The 27974-nt window shown below is 41.9% G+C and overlaps 1 long non-coding RNA gene across 1 annotated transcript; it reads left to right on the top strand.

Moving 5' to 3' along the window:
- Window positions 1–3839: 3839 nt before the first annotated feature.
- LOC101479488 (uncharacterized) lies at window positions 3840–26485 on the top strand. The gene is made up of 3 exons (XR_191561.2): window positions 3840–4154; window positions 4925–5007; window positions 25841–26485. It is a non-coding gene; the product is annotated as an uncharacterized LOC101479488 (long non-coding RNA).
- Window positions 26486–27974: the final 1489 nt, after the last annotated feature.

Genomic DNA, 27974 nt, shown 5'->3' with positions numbered 1-27974 from the left:
TGTGCCAGTATTAAAGCTTGTCAACTTTAAAGGGCAAGCCTATAAAGACAGTGCATGTACTGACATTAACTCTTTAGGAATTACAGCCATTTTTATACATAGTCCCCTATTTTCAGAGACTCAAAAGTAATTGTCCAGTTTACAAAATTATAAATTTTGCATAATTATTTTTTATACTTGCATGTAAGCCCCTTGTCTCCTCATAGACATTACCAAATACTGCAATTTGCCTGCTGAGATGCTCTTCAAGCTTTCAGTCCAGACGTGCACCTCCCAAGAAATGTAACTGCACGTCGGGACGCATCCCTCAAATATTGTGATTGGCCTTGTTCAGCACCCTTGATTCCTCCTGTGCACTTCTGGCTACGTTTTCACTGCAGTTTTTGAATTTATCATTGACAGAATAACAATCATCAATATAACTACAGGGACATTACGGAAACTGCCAGAATGGACATGAAGAACAAAGGAATGGAAACCTAAGCAAATGTTTGCCTCCAAAAAATAAAAAAAAAATAGGAGCCGGACCAAAGAGAGAAAAAAGTCCCGGCACTGAATTTTTTTCCGGCTGACACTGTCTGTAACCGCAGGACATGACCACGTGGTAATTAACATGTAACCATACACAAGCATAATTGTGGAAAATGACATTGACCACTAGGTTACGTCAAATCAAATCAAATCACTTTTATTGTCACATCACATGTGCAGGCACACTGGCACAGCACATGCGAGTGAAATTCTTGTGTGCGAGCCCCACAAGCAACAGAGATGTGCAAACACAACAACACAAACGAGCAAAATACAAGAATGGCCAACCTGAAACTAATAAATATATGTACAATATATAATAGTGTATGCATTTCTGGATGTGTATACTAAATATTTTCCTACGTGTGTGTGTGTGTGTGTGTGTGTGTGTGTGTGTGTGTGTGTATACACATTTTTACAAATTAAATAGTAAAAATAAATAAATAAAAAAAAAAATAATAATAATAATAATAATAAAATATATAAAATATACAGAGTTGAATATGTGCAAAACAAGTGGCATTTATATACAGTGTGGAGTGCATAATGTTGAAGTTCCAGTAGTGAAGCTGAGGTGTCTATGACGTGTTCAGCAGTCTGATGGCCTGATGGAAGAAGCTGTCTCTCAGTCTGCTGGTACGGGACTGGATGCTGCAGAACCTCCTTCCTGATGGAAGTAGTCTGAACAGTTTATGGCTGGGGTGACTGGAGTCCTTGATGATCCTCCCCGCTTTCCTCAGGCAGCGCTTCCTGTAGATGTCTTGGAGGGAGGGAAGCTCACCTCCAATTACCCGTTCAGAGCACCGCACTACTCGCTGGAGAGCTTTGCAGTTGTAGGCGGTGCTGTTGCCATACCAGGTGGTGATGCATCCAGTGAGGATGCTCTCAATGGCACAGTGATAGAAGGTCCTGAGGATGCGGGGGCTCATGCCGAATCTTTTCAGTCTCCTGAGAAAGAAGAGGCGCTGCTGCGCCTTCTTCACTGTTTTGTTTGTGTGTACTGACCACGTAAGATCCTCAGCCAGATGTACTCCAAGGAACCGGAAGCTGCTCACTCTCTCCACAGCAGCGCCGTTGATGGTGATGGGGGTGTGTACTTCTCTGCACCTCCGGAAGTCCACTATCAACTCCTTTGTCTTTGCGACGTTGAGGGTGAGATGGTTGTCTTGACACCAGTGGGTCAGGGCGCTGACCTCCTCCCTGTAAGCCGTCTCATCACCGTTGGTGATAAGACCCACCACTGTAGTGTCGTCCGCAAACTTCACAATGATGTTGGAGCTGTTAGTGGCTGTGCAGTCGTAGGTGTAGAGTGAGTACAGGAGAGGGCTCAGTACACACCCCTGTGGAGCACCAGTGTTCAGTGTGATGGGGGATGAGGTGATGCTGCCCAGTCTGACCACCTGGCGTCTGTCAGACAGGAAGCTAAGGATCCAGCTGCAGAGGGAGCTGCTCAGTCCTAGATCCTGCAGTTTCCTGTCCAGCTTCGAGGGAACGATGGTATTGAATGCTGAGCTGTAATCTACAAACAGCATTCTCACATACGTGTCTCTCTTCTCCAGGTGTGACAGGGCAGTGTGTAGTGTCAGGGCTATGGCATCATCAGTGGACCTGTTGTGGCGGTATGCAAACTGTAGAGGGTCCAGTGAGTCGGGTAGTGCAGAGCAGATGAAGTCCCTGACCAGCTTCTCGAAGCATTTGCTTACGATGGGGGTCAGGGCTACAGGTCGCCAGTCGTTCAATGAGGAGATGGTGGAGGATTTGGGTACAGGGACGATGGTGGCCATTTTGAAGCAGGCTGGGACTACAGACAGAGAGAGGGAAAGGTTGAAGATGTGCGTGAACACTCCAGCCAGCTGAGCCGCGCATGACTTGAGGACGCGGCCGGGAATCCCGTCCGGACCAGTAGCTTTGCGCGCGTTCACCTTCCTGAAGCACTTCCGCACATCCTCCTCAGACACAGTGTGCGCACTGACGTCATCCGCGGTGCGCACACTGTCCGGTCTCATGGTGTTCGCTGTGTCGAATCTAGCGTAGAATACGTTTAGATCCTCACACAGAGAGGCCGTGGTCTGCGGTGTGCTGGTTTTCCCTCTAAAGTCTGTGATCGTGTTTAGTCCCTGCCACATACTCCGAGGGTTGTCAAACTGTTGCTCCACCCTGTCCCTGTACTCACGTTTGGCTGCTTTGATCGTCTTCCGGAGTTGGTAATGTGCGTGTTTGTAGTCCGATGTGTTCGCGGAGGCAAAGGCGGTGTTCCGTGCCGCGCGAACATCTCCGTTAATCCAGGGTTTTTGATTTGGGAAGGATTTAACTGTTCTGTCATAGGCTCTACAAAAGTTTCCCACTGAAGTCTAAATCAGGCCTAAGTCATAATTGGTGACGACCTTAACCCCAACTCTGTGCTACTTTTTAAAATTGTTCTCTGAGGTTTGGTTAGATAAATAAAGAAAATTTTTAACTTTCCACATTTTTATAACATGTGGAAAGCTAAATATAACACATTTTTAAAAGTCATTTTTGAGCCTCTTCAGAAGAGTTAAGGTTGGTGTTATAAAGTCAAAGTTGAGGCTCTCACCAATTATGACTGAATAAATAAAGCTGAAAGTTTGCACTTCAATCATGTCTTGACTGTTTGGATCAAAGTGCATTGTTCTATCGTACAGAGGAAAACTCATAAAAACTGAGAAACTGTCCAAATACTTACAGATTTCACTGCATTTACTTCATATATGCAAATAGTGGAGTGCAGATTTTTAGCACCAAATAGATATAACATGGAGCAAATACCAAAAAAATCCATTACAACATTATATTACCACCAATGCTGGTGGTAATGTAATGATCACTTACAGAGGAAACACTGGAGAGGGATGGTAATCTGTAAGTACAGCAGATGATGCATTCTGAGCAGAGGAAGCTATAGGATGGTCACATGACACCGGTGAAAACAAGAGAAGATTGTTGAGTAATTCAAGCTCAGGCCACACTAGTCAAATAGCAGATAGAATGATTAAAAGCGGCTACATCACCACCTCCACTGACCCAACCTTTCTCATCTCCAAGTCTTTCCCATCTTGTCACTCCTATTCTCCCACCCACCCTCTGTACACAGACACTCCCACCCCACCCCTGACACCTCAAAGCAACACTTGGGAGGCTATTTTTTGCCATGCTTCTCTAAATAAGGCCGTGGATCTTGCCTACATGGGTGGGCTGACAGAGGGGTGTGTGTCTCTGGTTCTTACCTTGGTATAAAAATCGTGGGACAGTGGGGGTTTCCTCTGATTACGCTGCTTTTCCATCACTCACAGTGTTCTCATTCTAATGTTCTTTCGACTATTTTTGACACCCATATTGAAAAAAAAATCAACGTACAAATCACTGCTCATAAGCGGTATCAGATGACCTTTTATCATTAAAAACCCTTTTTTACTTTACTTTAAGAATTTGATATCTAAGTTGTTGTTTTTTGGGGGGGGTTTTTTGTTATTGTTTCTTTTTTGTAGTCATTCCCTCATCTTTTTTTTTCTGCGGAGGAATTGCCTTTACCAACCTCTGGACGACATATCTGGAAAGTGACTGAGTGGAATATGGGAGCAAAAGGACAAGAAAGACAGAAAAGAGTAAGAAATAATTAAGTTTACTTTTTAAAAGCTCCCCCTTCAACTGCTCTTTTTTATTTTTCTGTTTTTTTCCTCTTCCAAACATTGCACCTCTGCGTTTCTGCATTTCCTTCTTTCAGTTCTTTTTCCCTTCTTTTTTGTTTTCCCATTTCCTTTTACTTTACCTTCCTGTCTTTCATTTTCCTGCCTTTTCCTTTCTACCTTCCAAATCCTTCCTTCATTCTTCTCTATTTCATTTTACTCTTTACGTTATTTTCCCTCAATTCCTTGCGCACTGCCTCTCTTTACTCCCGCTCTTTCGCTCTCCCAACCCCTCCCTCTCCCTGTCCCTCTTCCCGATTTGTCCTTCAGCTCTGTCAGCACTCACTATCTCTCTCCATCTCCTTCTCTGGTAGTCTGATCAGCTGTCTTCCTTCTAACTTTACATGGCCTGGTGTGGTGCGCAAGGACGGGCAGCTGCCGGCTGACGCATTTCACTGCCCAGTCATCACTTCAAAATCGAATCCTCTTACACAAACCTCTATGGTTTTCTTTTATGGCCACTATTTTTACTCTCAATTCTACATGCATGTCTTTTTTTTTATTCTTGGTCTGCCTGTTTTTCCCCTCCTCCTTTTGCATCCAGCAATGAGAGAGAGAGAGAGATAGTCACAAGTCCCATGACCCTCTTCTTCTTTTCTCTCCTCTCCTTTCACTCCTTCTTTCCTTCTCCTCCTCCTCCTCCTCCCCTTTTCCTCTCTGCATCCTTAAACTCTCCATTGCTGATTCAGCTCCCAGGGAGGCGAGACTCCGCCTGCAGCGACTGCTTCACTCCGCATGGGCCACCATCCCCATCTGGATCACCTTTACTACGGTAGGTGTTGAAGTGCCTCAGTGTGTGTTTAGAGATTTGTAGAATAAGTGTTTTTAAAATTTTGCTTTCTTTGTTTTCATAGTGCTTACACACTGCATATATTGTGTGTTTCTGTATGTGTACCATTGTTTTGTCCGCCTTCTCACAGAGTAAAGTATTTAGTTTTGTTATTTTAGTTTTGTTTTTTAGCTGCTGGTTTGAAAGAAAAAATTCCAAATGTGAGTGAGCGAGCTGGAAACAGTCTTCTTATTTATTTGTTGCGCCGCTGTTTTTTTGATTGGTGGTAGCAGGGAAAGTGTTACAACATGCTGCATGTTGGACAGGGTTGAAAGGTCAAGGGTTATCTCTGAGACTCAACATTCTGGACAGATGAAGCAAGTATTTCACACTCAGTGAAAACTCCTTAGAATGAAAACTGGAAATGGTGGAAATGACTCAGTCTCTCTTTATGGAATATGAATTTACACAATGTACATCAAGTTTAAAGTACTTTTTAAAAATTTTTATTTATTGTGCTATTGCCTTTGTCTGTTTGCTCAGATTGTGAACATGTACATGATACACATGTGAAATTATCACATCGCCTCACATTTTTTTTTTGCCAGTTTTTATAAAACTTTCCACTGCATTTTATGCAGCATGTGAGCCACTATATTTCCATATGGCAGCAGCAGAACATAATGCATGGTGTTGAACATGGTGCAGCACAGGTGAGTTCTATCAGTTGCATCATTGTGTTGGGACGGCCGTCCAAACGGGGCCTCGGCTCTATCTATAGACGGGGCACACACATGTGTCACTCTCCAGAGAGAAGGAGCGAGAGAAGTTTAAAGTAAGAGCAAGGTTCTAAAAGTGTCCCGCATATGCTCCCATCCTTCTCTATCATTCCCCCTACTTCTCTTCCAGTGTCTCTCCTTCTCTCTCTCTCTCTCTGTGTTGCCGTTGTCCAGGCTAATTTTACCCAGTTAGCAGATACCAGGGAGATCAGCAGTAGTCAGCTGTCTGTCAAGCATGCAGAGCACTGACAGGAGGTGGCAAAGTGTCGGGTATCTTTGCCCATCCCTGTAAGAGAGCACTTCCATAGCTTTACATGCTTTAGCAGACACAGCTGACTGAAGGGAATGTGTCTATCCTCCACTTGGTATGAAAAGAAGCCTGTGTGAAACTGTGTTAGCTTAACCATAGGGACTCTAAATGTTGAGAGGGTACAAGAATGAAGAGGTTTATATTTGTTTCAATTTCATTTGCATGTATGAGAAAACATTTTAGTACTTCACCTTGTTCTAAAGAAGTCCTGTCTGATGGTACATTCCCAACTATGTATTGTAGTGGAGCAAGGGTGCACATTACATGCTGAGCAGCTCTTGCAATCTGCAGGAACTGGCTACTTCTCCCCGGAGAATTGTAATTCCCGCCAGGAATATTGTGACTATGATGGCAAAGAAGCTAGATAGGTGGCTTAATTCTTCTTAATGTGTCTGTGTCTAGAGCTGGATTTGTAGTGTGCATAGCCCCTCTCATTTACCAGCCATAGCTGGTAATTTACAAAACTTTCGTTCCATCCCTGGGAGAGAAAATAGGATAGGAACGAGAGAGGAGAAAAGAAGAAGACGACTGTGATTTATGGAAGAGACTTTTAGTTTAATTACTGGGCGGGCAGGGCTGATGTGTGCAGCCCCCATGGCACTGGTTACACAGTGGTAGGAACACACAAAAGGGCTATTGGGGCGGCTATAGAGAAGATGACATACTAGCTTCTGCATTTGCAGTTGATACACTCAGGCATTTTGTGTGTTCAAAGTGCAGGACAAGACATGAGAGTCAGATTATGTAGCATGGAAAAGCAATATACAATATGTGAGTGGTTAGGCACAAACACAAGTGGAAAATGTATGCACGTAGAAGCTTTTACAAAATATCCATTTTCCACTTCACTGTGGAAGGACTCTTATATAGGGGAATGTGTCTTTTGTTCCTTGTATGTTAGCAAATAGAATATTGGGGAGAACTTTGTGCTGTGTCAACAGTATGCTTTAATGCACGCTTTCATGGAGATTTTATTAGCTTTAATTGTCCTTCAAGCTGAAAGTTTGACAGAACAAAGACAAAGAGAGACTTCCTGACATTGCAGATTAGCAGAAGCAGTGCATGCCCCATTTTTCTTTCTTTTCTATTACTAATAGTTTAGGGATTTTTTGTGCATTAGTGTTTTGTGGATGGAGAACATGCGCATTTTATCCTTGAACTTGTCTTATATTAGTTAAATACCTTAATGGGGATCTTGACTGGAAATTAGAGTAAAACCTGTGATCCAAAAACCTACAGTTCTGCAAACAAACACACACACACACTCCCAATAACCCTTACACGCTTTCTGCAGCTCCCGCCATAGGTTTTCTTAACGCCTCTCTCAGAGCCTTCATTAGATGTCTGACGTTAGCAATGGTTCAATTCATTAAAAGCGCGACTCAGCCTTTGTGCATTTGCCTATAAATTGGTATTGATCTCTGAGAGGATGGGGAGGGGGGAGGAAGGGGGAAGGGAAGGAGATGGGGGATGTGTGTATTTATATGTGTGTACCAGAGGGAGATCGGGTGGTTGGTTGGTTGGCTGGTTGGTTGGTTGGTTGGAGTTCGGGGCTGAGGCTAATAGGAGAGGGCAGATAGTGTGTGCCAGCAGGTAGGGTGTATGTGTTTGTGTGTCTGTGATTGTGTTTGTGGGAAGGGACTTCAGGTGAATAGGATTCACTGGAGCAACAAGGGCAGTTGAACACACACGCATACACACACACACAATCTATGCACACTGATATACATTTACAAATTAACACACGACATATACAGAGATTAATTTAATTCGCTCGGCCTTCTCCCCCTTGCTTTTCCCCCACTTTGACCATGTGCAGCACCACATGTGCCATTCAAACCTCATCATCACCACCACCGTCTGCTCAGCATGGAAGTGTAACACCGCTATAGTTTGACTGGGAAAGAGGTAGAAGGCTGAGAGAGAGAGCGCATGGGAGCAGGAGAGAAAAAAAGAGAGGGAATGAGAGCACATGCTACATGAGGGGGAGTGGGCAGTCAGGGGGTGACTGCATAGCATGGCAGCCTATAGACTACATGGGACAATGTTTATGTGTGTGTGTGAGACAGAGAGAACGAGAGTGAGAGAGAGGGTAGATGAATGGGAGGTGAGGGAAAAAAAGGGGGGGAATTGCTGTCAGTGGTGGAGGACCGGTGGGACGAGCAGCTGTTCACCGGACTAAAAGTTTTCAGTATGAGGAAGAGGGAGAGATTATAAAGAGAGGATAGGGTGAGAGAGAAAGAGAGAATCAGAGTGAGGATGTTAGAGAGAGAGAGAGTGAGTGTGTGGCGAAACACACACACACAGACTGCAGAGGCAGCACCTGGGACACAGACTGAGGGAAGAGAGAGCGAAGCACTTCTTCTTCTACTCTCCTTTTCTTCTGTGCTTTCGCTTTATTGCTTCTTCTCTTTGGTGCATCGTCCCAGCTGAAGCGAGAGACGAGGGGAGGAGGAGGTGGGGGGATGGGGGGTGGGGGGGCTTGTATCTGTGTGCCTGTGTGTGTGTGTGCGTGTGTGTGTGTGTGTACGTGCTGGGGGGCTTCTAGCCAACATCTGCCTGTAGGTAAGTGCAACATCTCCCTTATTTCCCATCATTCTCTAACTCCCACACCTCCTTCACCCCACAGCAGCTGAACCTCTAAGTATGACACTCAAGGTGAATTGCGTGCTGTGTGTGCATGTGTGTGTGTGTTTGAGAAAAATCACTTCATAATGTACAATATTTCAAAGCTCAGCGGTCACATAGTGGGCAGACATAGTGGCTTATTACAAGTGTCTACTCATAGTGTTTTAAGCGTTGATAGTGACTTGTTGGTGGTAGCTGTAGGTGTTTTCTTTTCAATGAAAAAAAGTGTAAACTAGCTGCATGGATTTCTCCTTTAATTAAAGTTTTAAATCATCTCGGCTCTTTTTTGGTCCACGGGTCAGAACAAAAAGCTGGGTCCTTATTCTAATAGGCAGAAAAGTTTGGCATGTTAGCATCAAAAGAACTCTCTCTGTTGGGATGGGAGGAGTGAACCCTGAAGCCTGTGCTACTGGTGAGTGTCATAAATACATTCAGTGGTCAGCGCAGTTCCTGATTCGACACTTTTTTTCCCCTCCCCATTGACGAGCGTTTTGGGCTGGCAGCGAGGAGGAGGTGTGAGGCCTGATGCGCCACCAAGGACAGTGGCCTGCTTGGGGGACATACTTCTTTATATGCCCATATGAACAAGAGCAACTATGGAATGTAAAGAAGTATGTATCCCAGGTCGGGAGAAATTGCAGCGCAGCAACCTGAAAGGAACTTTAAACTTAACTGCAAAGCAAATCCACCATGATGAAGAAGATTTTACTTTAGTTCCACATCCTAGCTGTAGATAATCTATCTGCATGCTACATGATCACAGGCAAGGTATGTGAAATTTTTTTTCTGCCCTGATGTGGCCCAATTGAGTCCAGTCAGCTTCTCAATGAGATACATACATCAGTAAAGTGTAGATGCAGCTAAACTCTGGTCGACATTTTCCACATGGCTGTCATAGATTTTCAGATTTGTCTTTCATTCTTAGTTCATTTGGCCAAAAGTGGATTTTTTTCCCCTACACCCTGTGATGGTGATTAGTTTTTAAGAAGTCCATTTTGTTTACTTTAAGAATACATTGTGTGAATTTGCTAATGCTACAAAATGACACACAAGTAGACATACCCACACTACAGACAGGCAGCGGTTTCCAGTAAATGGTGCAGTGATTAAATGCTTGCTAATGGATAGCATGGGCCTGAGAGGACGGTCAGAAAGAGGAAGAAGAAGAGACTGGCTGCAGGCCTCTCTAACAGATTACTGCGCTCAGACGCCTGCGTGCAGTCACGCTGTCTGGATCTGGCTTCGACTTGTTGGCCTACTTGTAGACATTTGAAATCAGAAGTCTAAATTTTTCACCTCTCGTTCAAGTTACTTGGTCTGATTGTTCTGTCAACTTCTTTGCAGTGGGGGAAGTTTATGTCTTATGGCATTTACAAGACAGCTAAGAGAGAGAAAAGTGACAGGAAAAGTGAACGAAAAAGACTTACGATGAGGCAAACCCACAGTGTGAGCCTGTATGATATCTGTCTCAGGATGCTGAGCCAGCAGGACATGCAGGTCTTTGTGTAATCATTTTTTAGCTCTGATTAAGTATGTATGGGAGGCACAGTATGTCTATGTGTGCTGGAACAGTGACTAATCCGGGTGTGGTTTGGGAGCAGGTATAACAATCATGTCAGGTTTTAGTGTATGGATTTTGGCCTACTTTGTATATAAATACTGTATGTGGCCTACTTAAGGTTTACCTGTCCCTGTTCAGGTATTATTTGGGCCAGTTTCAGTGCGGTAATTTGGCCCTGGTCAGGTGTACACCCCGGGGTGCTGTGCCTGTGTGGGAGCGACTGGTCTGACAGGGATATGCAGTCGGATTACACTTCCTGCCAATGTGATTTTTCAAGGAGAGAAAAAAAGGGGTGGGTAATAAATGCGAAGAACAGCTTCGTGCCAGGAAGAATTGTTTAACATTACAATACACGCAGTCGTGTGTTTGTTTCAAAGCTAATTAAGCTTCAATATGAGAGACAGTTCTAATCTTAGCAGGCGCAAATGAAGAGGCTCCACACATCACTGGAGAACATATTCATAAAGACCCCCTGCCCAGCGCCCCCAACACACACATACACACAAAGAAACGTAAAGTATGTGTGCCTGTGAGTAAGTACAAGTGTGTGAGTGTGTTTTTATGTTGGAGGGATTTATTGCAGTGATTTTTAAGAAGCAGCGGGAAAGGTCGTTGTACTGTGGGAGAATTCAAAGATAGAAGGGCACAGTAGTAAGTGTGTGATAGAGGAGATGCGGATGGGGTGGGGGGTGGTAAAGGAAAAAAAGGGAAACGAGAGAGCAGCGTAGACTGAAGTAGGATCGTAGCGGAGGGAGTTGTGGCGAGTGAGCGTGTGAGATGAGGCGAGGCGAAGGCTGGATTGATGATGGTGTTCAGGGCCTCCTGTGTGTATGTGTGTGTGTGTGTGTGTGGGGGGGGTATGAGGTGGGGCTGGGCGGGTATTGTTCTGTCACTTTGCCTGTGTCAGCAGGTGGAAGCTCTCATCAGGACATTAAATATGCAACAATGCTGACTGCGGCACCGTGCTGAGACAGCCAAAGCTGGACGACTGGGGGGCCCCGCTAAAAGTAAACCAATGCCACCGCTTTGACTCGCTCTGCGCTAGACAGTTATCCATCCATCCACACACACATACTCACGCATACATAAAGACATACAGGCATGCACACACCTTGAGAACTCCAGCTTCTTCTCAGGGCTTCCCCGACCCTCTCTTCCAGCTTTTCTTTGCTGGCTGTTTAGTCCAATGCCAAAGCTGGCTGACTTGCCAGCTTACCGGCTGGCTGGCTGGCTGGCTGACTTGTTTCCCCATTTGGAGTCCACACAAGGGCAAAGGCAAAGCTTGTAATCCACAGGCCCAGTGAGGGATTAGTGGTAGTTACATACAGATCAGTCATGTGGAACATTGACTGTAGCAACTTACAAAAAAATTGCCTCTGTGAATATGGAATTTAATGCAGAGCCTACAATCCAGCTGACTATACGCATGTGTAAAGAAGTGCTTGATTCACCACTCTCTGTCAGCTGAAGCAAACCAGTCAATCAACCAGGGCAAGATTATGTTAGAGGCCAAACCTGCTTTTTTTCTGAGTTTATACAGGCATTTGTCCAAAAGCTTTTAGATGTTTATGATTTTATGCCCTAGGCATAAAGTGATGCAGTTGCATCTTAACACTAAAGACTCACAAGGTCATTGGAGATTAGGGGTAGCATTGGGTTTTTGCCAGATATATTAAACAGAAACAAGAATGTTTTACATTTTAAGTGAAATCTCTTTACATTTCTCTTTAAATTCTATAAAAAGGAGTCAACATTAACTGAACCCCAACCCTAGCTTTAATCATCAATGGATTGTAAATTGATGTTTCACCAACCACGCAGACAAGAGTGTCTGTTGAAGGATTAGAGCTCAGAGGATTAATTAATGACCCTTCCTGCTCAAATTTCTCACAAACTAATTAAACACATTTAATTTAAATTCAATTCAAATTGACCAACTTAACTCAGAATATACAAAGTGATTCACAATCAAAATGAAGACAAAGACTTTGATTTAATTATGAGCAGTATTTCTCCTTAAGAAACAGCTAGAGACCAGATTCATGTGTTTTTTTTCTTTCTTCAGACTGATAAAGCAACACTCGCTGTTAATCTGCTGACTGTGCCTCACTAGATGTTCACCCTCTCTGAAACAGCTATTCTTACTGTTAGGTTGATGATTTGTTGGACAATGCCACCAAATTTTTGGGATTTAAAAAAATGTATTAATATACTTATGTTTCTGTCCACCACTAATTGATTCTGATTCTGTTAGTGTAAAGAATGTTAGAGATTAAGTGATATTTCTACCAACTAGTAGGTGTGTCTTCTGACACCACAGTAGCCTTATTTATACCACCCATACCATAAATTAATTACCTGTTCTTCTCATATATAGCTTATCTTTAGTATCACTACAAGGCATTTGAAATAATTTCCTACAGAAGCAGAATATATTTTAAAGCTTTTCACCAAGCTTGTCAGCTCTGCAAAGAACATACTAACATATGCATTGAAAAGTGATAGGTAACGATTGAAACAGCAACTAGTGATAGAAGGCAGCAATGGCAACTGATGGGAATTTTTTGCAGCTTATAGCGTAACCAAATCAGGAGGGTCTGTTTGGTGTATATCCTGTGACTTTACACAGTGCACACCACACAGGGTACACTATTGTATTTCAGAATGTAAAATCTTGTTAATGTGCTGCTGTCTACTTAAACAAAAACACACCATGTGTGTTTTTATTTTGTCAGTGCCCCTATGTGCATTACGATAAGGAAACATGTTTTAAGCAATTACCAACAAGAAACACTTGCAGAAGCTAGTTATAGTGCTGATGGCTCACTTCAAAATTTGGAAAAATGATACATTTGTGAAGTTCCTTTTTCATTTTTATTCTAAAAAAGGTGAAAACATGGTTGCAGGGTTCTGCAGTACACAAGATACCCGCAACCCTGAATATAACTCGAATTTTAATCAGGGGTGACTTTATGTGGCATCATGAGGTGTGTAGTGATAGAAGAACAAATGGCTCCAAATGAGGCCTTTATATTTTTAATGGTGCCCTAGATAGGTGAGTTTAGTTTCTTAAATTGTTAATATGCCTCCTTGCACTGCATTTCTGTGTATCTCAGAAGACAGAAGGAAGTAGAAGACAAGACTGTAGGAGAGAAGATTGTAAAGTCAGCCGTTTGATATTAAGTGTCAGAGTTTATTGCCGGGACTTTTTTCTCTTTTAATCATGTTTATAGTAAGTGTGCTTCGGCAGCAATCTACGGAATATAATAGCGGTAAAGAGTAATGGAAGTTGAAACAGATGCGGTGGAGTGGTAATGTATGTGTCGTTTCGCCCTGATACAAGGACACACACATAGCCTATTATATCCCATTCTATGTTTATGTCTCAAAAGCTAATCTCAGGGGAAATGTACATCTGAAACCCCCTGCAAAGTCATTGCTCACACAATGGGCACATATATAAAACACACACATAGATACCGTCACACATACCGGTCTAAATGAAATGTGGGTATGGCCACATAAACACTCAGAAAGTAGCTCTAGAATGTATATGTAACACCAACAGACCCAGCCACAGTATTGATTCATCTGGCTGTTTATGTTCTGTTTTTTTTAATGTTCACATTACATGGTTGTAATGCACCTTTTCTGAGGGCGGTAGCTCAGTGATTTGTTTCTTTAGCTGTAGAAGCTTTTTTATCTGTAGCATCAGCAATAGGCTTCAGCCAAAGTTTGCAGTTTTCCAGTATATATAAACACATACGTGTGTGTGACTTATATTCATTGAATGAATGAAAAATGACTGAAGGATAAATATGCTAATTGGAGGGTGTGGTTTTTTTTCTTTACGCTTATTTATTTATTTATTTTTAACTTAATATTCCACTTGTCTGGATGGTAGATTGTTTGAGATTTGTGCCACTACAAGCAGCTGTAACCAATCTATATTTTGCTAGGCTAGGCTAAGTATTATTTGACAACTAGTATAGCTTACTTTGTGGTTCAGGTAATCTGAAAGTTTGTACTTCAGTTTTGATGAATGAAATTGTGGTATTTTATCACTTTTTTACTTAGCACTAATTAGTAGATATGGATTTCTTTGCTTTGACTCCATGCAATTTATAGTTATAGTTTGCTAACCAAACAAGTTAGCATTAGTGCATAACTTAGTGCTCATGCTTCTAGGTCCTAAACCTAGCATGTTGTAAACAAAATACTGATGCTGAGGCTTAAAAAATATTGAATCCAAAACCAAAAGTTTTTAAAAAAAAAGTTTATATGTATAATCTTTGGTTTAAGTATGCAGAGCTTTAAAAAAAATATAAAAACTCAAATACGTGTACCTATATGAGTAGTGATGTCTCTTTTTGGCCTATAAAAGTTCTTTTGGTCTTAGACATTAACGGAGTCTTGTACAGACGCAGAAAGAGCTTTTTGGTGATGGAACATGTGTCGTACAGTACATATGCCTCTGGAATTATAAGAGACAATTTACAACCAATGAAAGAAAGAAGATAAGGCCTTGATAATAAACGGCTTCAAACATCTAATGAATTTCTCATAATTATGGGCCTTAAAAGTCAATTAGTTAATTGGCCCAGCAGTTTAATGTTAGAATGATGGTGCATTAGTTCAAAGGAAACCTCACAATCAATGAAGAAAACACAGCACAATCAGAAAGCAAATTACTATTTATCATTTAGCGATTAAGCCATACGTTCTCTTTGAGTGTGTCAGAGCCAAAAAAGATTCACCCTGCCCCGAGCGTGCACGCACACACACACACACACACACACACACACACACACACACACACACACACACACAGTGTGGCTCCAAAAAGCAGATCAGTCGCTTAGGCCGGGACAGAGATCAATGTTGAGGTAATTTGTTTCGATCAATTAAACAGACATCTGCTTGAATTAGACTCCAATAGACTGCAAAAGACCCAACCCCTTCCTATCCTTGTGAGTGTGCTGCACTGCAAAAATAGTAAGTTCACATTAAAGCACTAAAAGCTGAAGAATCTAACATTCCAGCAGTGCATAATTGATGGTAGCAGTTATGGGACATAAGCGGGGTTTATAATCTGTAGTGCCTTTCTTCTAGTATCTGCTGAATGCTCTTAAGATGCAATGCAGAGAGGAAAAGGCAAAACTTTACATGTGGACTGAGCAATGCTACGGGCAACTTTTGCTCATGTTTATTGTGCAGGAGGTAGAGATGGGTGGGTAGGGGTGTTTGTAAAAGACAATTGCATTAACCCGAGTCTAATTTAATGGCTCCCACTAGTATTCTCTTTACATCAAGCGATGCTGCTGACATCACAGCCTGTCTGATGTCCGTTACTGCACGATATGAGGAGAGGGGGTCTGCTCCCTTCAAATGAACACGCAGGATAATTGTTATGCAGTGAAGCTGTGAAGCAGAGGAAGTAATTAAAGGAACAAGGGCACTGTGGTGGTGCTGGTGGTGGACCACATCCCCCTCCTCTGCGTCCCCTCTGCTACTGTTTCTCTCTGCTCGCTGGAGATTACACACATATTTTCACATGCGAGGTCCCCTTATATTGACACCCCTCCTCCCCATGATTACCGCTAGGGTTTACAGTTATCCTGATATTCTAATTACACTCTGTCTGCGTTTATAAGGTCATAACATTTACAATTTTACGACACAATAGTTGTCCGTTGACCAAAAAATTAGAAAAAGGCATTTCTCACTTTAATTGTTTCTTTTGTGGCTATCACTTGTCCCAGAATAAGCACTTTTTTTTTCCTTTAATTATTTCAAAATACATTTGGGTTATTGAACGAACAGCTCCAGTGTCTTTTGTAATGCAACTCCTGCCTGAGAGCACTACCATCCATGTCCCGCAGTATTTCAAAAAATATATTGCCTGGAGAGGCATCTCAGGGAATATAAAGTAGAGTTTCACTGATGTATCTCATAAGGTATATCTCAGAATATAATGCATTCCTGGGCACATAGTTATTTTGATTACTGGTTATGAGAATAGTGAAGGAAGACTGTGGGAAAGAATGGTTTCATGTACTCTAGATTCATTTTTAGAGGAATTCTCATGAAGAAGGACAGGAGGAACTGTTATAGTTCTTAAAACCTGTATAAAATATTTATGAATATGTATCAATCTATTAAAGCTCCTTGGGGCAACAGTTGTTGTGATTTTGGTGCTATGTGCTGTACAATTTAAAGTAAAACTGAATTGAATTTAAAGCTAATTAAGCTAAAGTAAAAAAAACAAAACAAAAAACAGAGACTGCTGTAGTTTGTGCTGGTAATGTGGTGTAGACTTCCATCATGAAGTCTAGTTAACATTTTAATGTTTGAATCATATTGTCAAGAACATGAATTCTTTTCAGTTATATTGATAGTTAGCAATATTGTCAATGTCAGGGCACATTATGAGTAAGCTTAAATCAGTATTAGAGATCCCGCCTTCTTCTTTGTATATCTCCTACAAACAATCACTTGGTAACGGTGGGGCAGAAAAACGGCCTTCTAACAGGAAGACCTTTCTTGAACCAGGTTCATGCAGGGGCAGCCCTCAAATACAACTGATCTCAGGGTGAGTGAAAAGAGAAGACATGAAAGAATACAATAGATTTAACCCTGTGGCTCTTATCTAGTCAAGAGCACAAACATTTTGCATAGACCTTCATTGTCTCCAGAGACTGAATCTTGTCTAGTCTGCACATATCCTCTAGTGCAACTATGAGTTTTGATATTGGTGGTTTGTAGATGTTTGAAACAGGCAGTAATTGAAATCGTAATTTTGACCAAATTTAGGAGAAAATACATTACTTATTGAATAAATTGGCGCCTGCGTGTCTGGTGTCTTAGCGTCAATGATCTACATTAAGTGCAGTAGTTACCCATGCGATTTCTATGTGCATACAGCACGTCTTCTGTCTCAGTGGGGTCTCATGCATCCTTCTCCCTTCAGTCTACCAGAGGAGGAGTGTAATTGGGAGCAGTGTGCTGGAGTGCAGAGTGTCAGGGAGTCAGCAAGCCAGCCTGCCACAGCCGGTGATACAGGACGATAGAAGAGGAAGATTAGTGGAGCAGCCTGCAAGGCAGCAAAAGCAGTGAGTCAGCTGTGGACTGTCCGCTGGTAAAATGACCATGTCAGTCAGGGAGTCCGTCAGTCAAGCAAGCAGAGCGCAGAGTCTGGCCTCTCTTCCCTCCTGTAAGTACACATACATCTAAAAGGAGGAGAGTGCGGCGTCGGGACAAGGCTACTTAGCATTCCCCTGTCATCACCTCACTGCTCAGAACTTCTGTTATTGAAGAGGAAGGAAAAAAGAGCAAGGTAGGGGACAGAAAAGAGAAAGGAAGAAGGCAGTTGTGGTGGCACGAAGGCTACGTTAGAGCCCCAGGAAGGGGTTCAAGCCTAACGAGAAAGCCGAGGAACAAATGATCAATAAACAAAGGAAGAGAAGAAACAAAAGAAGAGAAGAATTGTAAAGAACATGAATTACAAAGAGAGAGAGCCAGTCGCAGAAAGTAAATCTCCCAAACCAATAAAGAGTTATGCGTTGTGATCTGTTCCAACGATCGTTGTGTGCTTTGAGATAATTGCTTCCATTTTGTTGCACAGAGACTATTACAGTATATGATAGCTGGATTACCATCTGTAACAGTGGGCTTTACACACCAGAAGTAGTGCTGTATCAGCAGCAGGGCTACAGTAGAAACTATAGGTTTAGTGAACATCATGAGTGGGTTGTGTATTAGCCTGGGGCTATTGTAGCAGTTATGGTTTCTTTTCAACGAATTCCACTTCGTAGAGTGAAAACATTTTTTTCCTGTCGGATCTGGGGGCATCAGCACGGCACCTCAATGGGATGAGATCTCATTGTGAATTTGAAAAGAACAAGTTGAGTGACTCTCTAAAATGATCCTGGTGATTGAAGTGATATTCTGTTTCTAAAATCAGAACAGATAGTCGTCGAGTCCAACTGTTTTTGCTCGAGGCCTTACGTGGGCCTTTTAACAGGCAGAGACCTCCTGCAGAACCAAGATCAGGAAGGAGCAGCTATCTATCATGCCTGCTTGGCCAGTAAAGGAAAAACAAGACCAGACTAGCCCTCTAATCAGCAAGTCTTTATCAGCTGATTATTTAAGACCTTGTATGTGAGGAGCAGGATTTTGACTTCAATTCTGGATTTAAACAGATGCTCTCTCTTTCTAGTCCCTGTCAGTACTCTTGCTGCAGGATTTTGGATTAGCTGAAGACTTTTCAGTGGGTTTTTAGGACTTCCTGATAATAATGAATTACAGTAGTCCAGCCTGGAAGTAATGAATGCATGAACTAGTTTTTCAGCGTCACTCTGAGACAGGATATTTGTAATTTTAGAGATGTTGCGCAAATGGAAGAAAGCAGTCTTACATCTTTGTTTAATATGTGCGTTGAAGGACATATCCTGGTCAAAAATGACTTGAAGGTGGAGTAAAGAGCACAGTTGTTTTATATAAACGTAGTGGAGATTAAAGCAGCACAGATTTGTTCCCTTAAACTTTCTTACAGTCTCTATTAGAGTCGGACCGACATTGACATTTATTTAGAGTCCTGTTTTCTTCCACATGATTGTGATCCATACCATTGACTCCTTCAGTGCACTTTGTTGCTCTGTGGCGTCAGTGCCGTGACGTATTGGCCATTGCAATAAAGTATGTGAAGGACATCATTTATGCATTTATGTTTTTCTGTGACACCAGAGACTTGTGATTAACACCGTAGTTTGACACCCTATAATGAGAACCTATCTGTAGTTTGTGCACTGTATCGTTGCTGAACAGGTTGCTTTTCATTTTTTCTTTATCGTTTTTACTGTTAAGTGGAAAGAATGAATGATGATAGTAAGAATAAACCTAAGCAGTAAAACTGGAAACTGCAAAATCAAATGTCAAAGAAGATCTTTTAGCTAAAAGGAACTGTACAGTTGAAGAGTCAACCTTGTTGAGTCGCTCAATATGAGCAGCCCCTTTTCACATACCTGAGTAGTCCTTATTCATATACTGACACTGATTAGCCCTGCTTTAAATGATGCAGAAGGCTCAAACTTGTAGTTTACTTATGTTCATAATTTAACATGATAGCCAAATTATTCATCTATGACCAACCAATGATTAGAAGACCAATAAAATGTATCAATAGAATGATACACTGTAACTTTCTTTATTCCCACTATGTTGCCTGTAAGTGAAAACCTTATCACTTTAGTTACACCTATCCATCCCGACACACGTCTTCACAGAAACAACCAAGACACTCATCTGCTGCTGATTGTAATCTAGATGGCTCTAACTAGCTCAGGCCCTCTTTTAGTTCCTTTTTGTCCCACGTTAAAACAAGGACACTGTTATGAAGCCTCTCCGTCTCTGTGAGCTTTTCAAGCTTTAAAAGAGTGGGTGTCCCACTGTCTGGCGATAGAAAAGAACACGTCAGCCGGGGCTATCTTTACACCCGAGCGCCCATTCTGACTTTAACTGCATTGGATTTTTTGTTTCACAACAGAGTGTATATCAAGCACGCCTTTGTGGCCCTGCCGCAGCCTGTAATGCATGACTAAAACACCTAAGTGGCAGCGGTGGTTCGTTAAGAAAGGGGGTGGGGTGGGGTGAGGGGGAGTGGGAGTGGGGGTGGGGAGGGGCAGGGGGAGCGTGCTCAGAGTGACAATCAGCCTGCATAGGTAGAGAGAGAGAGAGAGAGAAGAGAAGGGGAGAAAGAAAGGTGAAGACAGAAGGCAGGTCTGCTGCGGTTTGGCAGCCACTGCATATGGATCATGACATCATTCTCCGAACCGGATGACGTCTTCTCCCCCTTAATATCGTTCAAAGAGTTCTTTTAAAAATCAAAAACCTGCTCATTAAATTGTTTTAATTTAACTTCTGGAGCACTCCTCATTCTCCTTATCTGATCTCCTTTTCCTTGAGAAACAGGGGCTTTTCTCTTCATTACTGTCTATCGGAGCCATTTATCTCCTCTGCTTTCCCAAGAAGTTTACTGACAGCCCAGTATGCAGGAATTCTTTATATCTTTACGTTAGTTTATGAGCGTGTAATTACAGATATTGGCTGTCTCCAGCATATTTAGACACCAATTCCATTTAAGTTTTGAAGCTACAGCTCAGCATTTTCTATCGCATAAAATCACACACAGCTACATTGGCAGGAATAAGAGCTTTCCTGTGCTTTTTTTTAATGTGTGTGTGTTTTAATCTCATTACAGTTATTGATGGTGTGCTGCTATAGTGTGGATAGGTCCAAAGGGCAGTAAAACTGTAGTAAACTCACATGTGTGCTATGTGAGGAGATCCAAATAGGGCTCCAACTTTCAGAATATATATTTGGTGAAATTACCAAATAAAATGGCTCATTAAGGACACTTACTGTCTCACCCTTTGCTCTTAAATTTGCATTATATAACTTTTTTCATTTATCAAAGTCTTGTCCTTGTAAATCGACTATAATGTAACTTTAAAAATATACGTTCTTGCCTTTAAGAGCGAGGAGTTAATATTACCATTTTTTTTAAACCATGGCCCGATTATTTACAGCCAACTGACTAACCATATCTCACCTGCTAACATTGTCACTAGCAAAGTCATACTTGAGAAGAAATGCTACTACACCAGAAAATATTAGTCACAATGCTAACTTATATGCAGGGTCAAACTGTATGAATTTTGTCTTAAACATGCAATGGCACAAAGCCAAACAAATGCATAACTAACATTTGTTTTCTACAGTAATATCCAGTATGAGAGCAGAGGGCAGAATAGCTAGTGTCATGTCTAAGTGTGTTTGTTGTCATTATGCTAATGTTCATTATATATACATAATATATCTTTGACATATAACATAGCAGTATAAAAGTGCAGGACAGTCTAATGCTTGTCTCATCACTGTTTTAACCTTGGCTAGCTCATGGCTAGCCCATGCAGTCTGCATCCAAAGTGCATGATGGCAAAAGTTTGTGTAGAGCTCCTTAAATGAAAAGTATTTCACTCCTGCCAAGTCTGAAAACTCACAAAGTCCTCGAAGAGAGGGTTTATTAAGGAAACAGGCTTTAGTCCTATTTGTAAAAAAGGAAATTAAAGTGCTGAAAACAGTCAAATCCTGTTTAAATGTTGTGGTGGTGGGAGGGCCAAAGCGTGAGGATATAATTAAATATATCATCTAAATAGGTATTGATCGTCTTAAGGGTGTTGCCGTTAGATTAAAAGGTTAAGGAATAAAGCGACTTTGAGGATTAAATCATTGTGAGGTAAAATCAAAAGCAGCAGAAGATAAACGCTGCAATAATTACAAAGTATGAGTGCTGCATACACGCTTAATGAAAGAGACATTAAAGATCCCAAGCTAAGATGCATTTATTGGCCACACAAGCAAACCCGATCATGGTATTTTATCCACTGCAAAGAGAGGTGAGTTTGGAAGACACAAAGGTCTACCAATTGCCCTCACTGTTTATGTCAACGTTGCTCCACAATTTGAACTACAGTATTGAGATAGAATCATCAAAGGACGGTTGAGACGGTTGATAAAGAAAGAGTCGCGGTGCGGCACCTGAGGCAAGCAGTCGCCACAAGGTCAGGAAACTTTCTTTTTTTTAATCCAATAGACGTGTTTTATCTTCAGGGAGAGAGCGAGGAACCAGCTGAGCAGAGGATAACGGGCCCTGTTACACTCCTGCCTCCCCTTCTGATCAACCAATCAGGCGTGAGAAAAATGCTGAGTCAACCGCTGGGCGCTGCTCACGTCCGAATGCTGCGGAGGAGGGGTCGGTGGTAGAAGAAGAGCCAGCCAGGCAGCCAGGCGGTGTCTGCAGTGGACTGCAGCAGCATTAGCACTGCTAACCTCGTGGCACAGGTCCTTTCATTTTGAGAGGTGCTGACCCACCAGCCCCCAAGTCTTTAAGGGCTGGTCTCTGCTTATGGACTTTTATTTTACATCACATCTCCCATAGAAATTAGGTTTAATTGAAATGTCTAAGCTTAGTTTGATGATATACGTCCCACTTTTCCCTCTGCCTCTAGTCACTAGGTAATTAGAGGGAATTAATACAGCCAGCCACAGAAGATAAAGTTTACAGCCTGACCACAGGTCAACTTGTTTCATTACTATGGTGCGCCTTGCATTAAGCTAATTACCAGCTGGCAAACATCTTCATCAGACATGCACACAGACCTTCATTAGGATGCTTTGTATAAATCTGCTTCATTTAAATGCCGCATTACAGAAGATTATTGTGGTTTTAAGTGGATTTTAATGGCTATTTTGCAACAGTGGCCCTCAGAACCATCAGGGGTTTCACACTGATGTGACAGGAAGTGATGGTCTGACAGGTTTCCTGGCCTCGCCCTCCCACAGTATTGGCGCTTGATGGAGAACCAAGGTCTGGCAGTCAGTCAGCTAGACACCGAAAAAGCAGTAGGACACTGATAGGCAGAACGCATGACATGGTCAGCGAGAGAAGAGACTGATAGAGTGAGGGGAGTGGCTGCGTATGGCAGGTTGTATTAGTGCAGCCCCCAGTGTCAGGCCATACATCTGAAATGAAAATATCATGGTGAGCAAGAGTGACAGAGTCCACAGCGGGACTGGTTTCAAAGTGTCACTCCTCCTGCTGGGGCCTTACTTAGCTGTGGGCAGGCAGCTGCTACGTAACACTACCTGTACTGTGTGAGCCTCCCCAGGGACGCCGTGCACCCCCACTGACCTTCCCACTATGACTCCCTAACTGTCTTTACCGCTCCGTCTCTCCCTCGCTCCTCTGCAGGCGTCCAGCTGTCCCTAACCCTCAACTCCTCCTCCCCTCTGTCTCCAATATAAGGGCAGGAATGCAGCGGACAGCACGGTCCCAGAATAGAAAAATAGCCAGCCTATCTCCAACCATGCAGTCAGCCTCATAGAGGGCACCTACAGTAGCAGCAAGCAAGAGGGCCCACACACACACACACACACACTAAGCACTCCGACCGACCCACATATATAAAGTCCACTTCGCTGAGCTCCTGAACTGCTAAACTTATGAATGCTTAACACCTTTACTTATTGTAGTTGTGATCTTGACAGAGCTGTCTTACAGTTTAATGTTGAAAGAGCACTCACCGGTGAAGCCTTCAGCAGGCATCTGAGCGAGGTTAATGATAAAACGCTCTGTTTATAATGATTCTGTTTGATGTCAGATCTGAGTGGAGGTGTGTGGGGTGAAGGAGGGTTGCCTGTTTGATGAGTGTGTGGGCCACAGATTGCAAGAATAAAGCACAGGCAGGAATTCTCTCCTCAATCTACTGAAAATCCTGCTATGAAAAGGATTCAGCGTGCAGCGCTTTCTCCTCTGAAGTTGATAGTTGTGCTTGACCACACAGAGAAGCTTGCCGGGTAGTACTTGGCCTCACCATCCATCCTGTGTGAACATTCTACACAGGCACAGTTCACACTTGCAACACCAGGATCAAATATAGACATGAGAATCAACACAGGATACTCTGTTGGAAGCACAGAGTACGCACACACGTGCACACTGCAGTGCTGCATGTTGCAGAGGTAGAGCAACTGCAGCTCGAGGACAGGTAGAGAATTCAGGCCATGCAGGCTTGTCCTCTCCTCTGTGTGCTACTTCCAGCTTTCTTCCTCCTGTCATTCTCCCTTCTCTCTTCCCCCTCTTTTTTCCTCCTCACTCAAGGATGTGTCCTCCTCATCAATTTGCCGGTCTCATAGGTTGCAAGTTTATTAAATAGATGGAAAGAGAGAGAAAGAAATACTGGACGGACCCTGTCTTTACATCCGCAGCTAGTATTTACACTTTTTTTTATGCAATTTGTGTTAGGTTGTTGTATTTCTTATCTTGACAGATTTGATACAGAACTGAAAGTTCACAATTACACGTGTCATTTTTAAGTGCTAAATCCTAGTAGAGCTACACAGAGCAGGCTGTGACTGCTGGACAACATTTTTTTTTATTCAATTTGGCACAAACAGTGAATTTCTTCAGCTGTGGATTTACCCATATTTATTGTTCCAGTATGGCGTTGGTGGGACTGAGTTAGAATAAACTGTGTGTGTTTTCATTGTCACCAGTGGAATAGGAAAGATGACAATTGAGATTTGTTGACAACTAGGAAAACTGTTAAAAGTTTAGTCAGCGTTAGCGTACTCACCCGTTGAGTTTCCCCCACAGTTCAAAATGACCTTCACCAACAAACCCAGTCCTGCCACAAAAGACTCCGGTGAACACCTCACAAATGATGGCTCAGGGCGAAAGCTTGAAGAAAAAAATGCTTTTGAAAATATAAAAATATCTGAATTTATCTGAATTAGTTTATATAGGACCACATGTCTGTGTTCTGGGATTTGAATGAGAAAGGGGTGGGACCGTGTTCAGTACAGAGAAACCGTGGGCAGGCTTAAGGCACTTAAAAATCTCAGCCTATATAAGCTTAGTGTGGAAGGATACCCGATGAGTTACTTGTGGCCGTTCTGTTAGAAAGCTCCATTTGCAGATTAGTGTGGTCTGTTCCAGCTAGTTTGTATCTGATGCTACCAATGCACATATGGTACGCATCTTTTCACATTAGAGTCCAAAACAAAACTTTAGTTTAATAATTTTCAGTACGAGCCATCCTTTCCCATGTCCACTTATGTATCGGATCCTTTGTTAATATAAAAACAGTCTTTAGCAGGTTTGTCATTTCAGTTAAGCCATTGATTATCATATAAGATCAGTCAATTATGAAAAAGTACAGTCCAAACACAACATATATCAATACGTTTCTAGGGCCATGAGTCTGCTTAAAAAGTTTATTTTCTAATGATTAAATGATTAGCTAGGCTAATTGAACCAGGAAATGAGTGAGTTGTTCCAAAGACGAGCAGAGCCATGCAGCAAGACTGCTGAGTACATCATCTTTGTGCCACCACACTGAACAGGCCCAACTATGGGCCAGAACTTAGTGCATAGACGTGAGAACAGTAACGGCTGGTGAGGAGAGACTGGGTGAAATGGAGAGAGGAGGAGATGTTCCACGTGTAAGGCTAGAGGTCAATGTGAGTTAATTTTCCTGCTGTCCTATCCACTGGCTTCATTAGCAGTATTGGCAGTTAGGTGATGAATTCATTGTTTTTTCAAGTTTGTCTGCAACCATTGTTTATATGTGCTCCTCTCTTATCTCTCAGGGCCCCACTTTCTGTTTTTCTCATCTCTTTTTCATCACCCGTCCTACCTGCTATTCCCCTTTCTCTGTCTTACCTTCTGGCTCACTCACTCTCTTCTGTTCTTCATCGTTTTCCCTTGGTCTTTTGCAACCCATACCTTTTTTGTATCATCTGGCTTCTTCTAAGCAGTAACATGCACTCTTTTAAGGGCAACATTTTTTTCTAGCAATCAATGCCTGTTTGCTGATGCATTGTGCTGTTTGGTTTGTTGCAGCTTGTACAAATGTTTTATTACTGCTTATTGACGACACGTGGGTGTGAACAGCGTCATTTCTTATCATTTCCTTTCTCTGGCTTTGTCTCTTTCAGGCATCTTCACTTCTTCCTGTCACCTCTTCTGGACCAGATTCTACCCTAAAATGCTTTGCTAAAGCTGGTAAAATGGAACCAAATCAACTGTTCAATGGATTTGGTCCCCTTCAACCAGCTGTAGCTGTGCATTGATCACCCCAATCCACATTCAGAGTGACAAGAAAAAAACACCCCTGAAAGACTGGAGTTAATTAATCAGAAAACAGCTTTAAATCTAAAACTGAGGTTAGATTGGCTTCTTTATTGGACTAAGATACAAAGCCATTCATGGATAATACACATGATGCACCAGTTACTGCTTGGATTTATCTCAATCATTCAGTTTGCCCAAAAGACACTCAAGTAATTTGCTTAATCTGAGTAAAACAAGGCAGGTAAGTAATTATAGATACTACATCTTGTCAAATTTGTGCTTTTTGATGTGCGCTGCTGTAATTGCGTTGTCCTTTGGAGACTTACTTTATTGTTCTTTCCAGATTTGTCAAAACGTGTGCTTCTTCTAAAGGGTGGCATTGCTGAAAACTTTGAGAAAAGATGCTGTGTACGAAAAGTACTGGTGGAAATACATGCATGTACAGATGTGTCAATGACACCAAAGCAAATGTCTAATCAATAAAGCCTAATCCTAGTGTTTATGTGAAATGCCAAATTGGTCTCTTCTTTCAACGTGTGGACTTTCCAGGGAGAGAAGTAAAATGTGTTGTGCTAAGGCTGGAACTAAACTATATAAAATATATATATACACACAAATACACTGGGCTAAAAAATTTGGGTCAGAATAACACTGACACAGTATTGGTATAACTGCTTAGTACCAGTTATCAAATGTTAGTGTGGGCTTTATATGCTGAATGTCATCTTACCTGGTCTGATTGGGTTGGATGTCCCATCTGAGCAGCACTCAAAGGAAAACTATGTTTTTTGAAGAACTCCAGTGATTAGACCTGATCCAAAATAGATCCCAAACAGAATAAGGTTAAAGTTAGACCTATACAAAAACCTTGACCCCATGCTTTGGAGAAAGATAACATTTAAGATGACATTTAGAAAAAAAAGCACCTCAAAAAATTTTTTTCACACACCAAAGATTACATTTTCTGTATAGCAATAATAATAATAAATAACAATATAGGAAGTGATGCACCTGGACGTGCTTATACGTCAAGTTAATAATAAGTTAATATTAATTACGTTGAGTCCTTGATCTTGTAACAACCTTTAATCACGATTTAATCACAAAAGACACGTCAGTCCATTATGTCCATTTCACTCTGTCTCTCCAAAGCGTGAAACGAACACTCATGCAGAAGTTGCAGTACCAGCATTGGGGAGAAGATATATTTCCAATAAGTCTAAGAAATTGCTAGTGACCAAAGAAGCTATGAATTAAATTGCAGGGTACTATGCCAGAAAGGATTAACCTAGGTGGCTGATGTGTATTTTCATTTAAATGTGTTAGCAATATCTGTTTAAACACCTTCCAATGATTGGTTGAAAAATAAAATACCTCCCTCTGCTGGTAGTGCAATGTACTGCAACTTCTGCAAGCATCGCCAAAGTGTGAAATGCATGTGTCTATAGCTTCTTTGCTATGATACTGGTTTGGATAATCAAAGCTAAAGTATAAAAATTATATAATAAAATTATATATAAAATATATGTATAGAAATTAAAAGAAGAATTATACCAAATTGTAGGTATTTTTTGCCAATTTGGGTATAGGACAGATCAAAATTTAGCTGAAGTAAAATAAACCCTTGTGACTGAATGAGAGTCAGTGTATTTTGGATTCAGACAAACCGCATGCTTGGTTTCCATTATTTACACCTGGTGGTCACTACTGTTTTTTTCTGTTTTCCAACAAGATTGAACATAAACTGCCATAAACACAAAAGGCAGATTTTTAGTGGAGGTGTTGGAAGGGCATAATAAGAAAAAGAAAAAGCAAAAGCATGCTTTTTTCCCCCAGTGCATATAATTGACATTGGATATGTCTACAATCTAATGCCTATTTGTACAAGCCTCTAAACAGTCAAATTATTGTCCTCACACACCATAATGGTGCAGTGGCAAGCAATGTCATCTCACAGCAAGACAGTTCTGGGTTCAAAGGTAAAGCTGCTGAGAAGGA

This window comes from Maylandia zebra, linkage group LG20, assembly GCF_041146795.1.
Source record: "Maylandia zebra isolate NMK-2024a linkage group LG20, Mzebra_GT3a, whole genome shotgun sequence".
Classification (NCBI taxonomy): domain Eukaryota; kingdom Metazoa; phylum Chordata; class Actinopteri; order Cichliformes; family Cichlidae; genus Maylandia; species Maylandia zebra.
The sequence above is the reverse complement of the archived record's forward strand: the minus strand, read 5'-3'. Positions and strand labels throughout refer to the sequence as shown.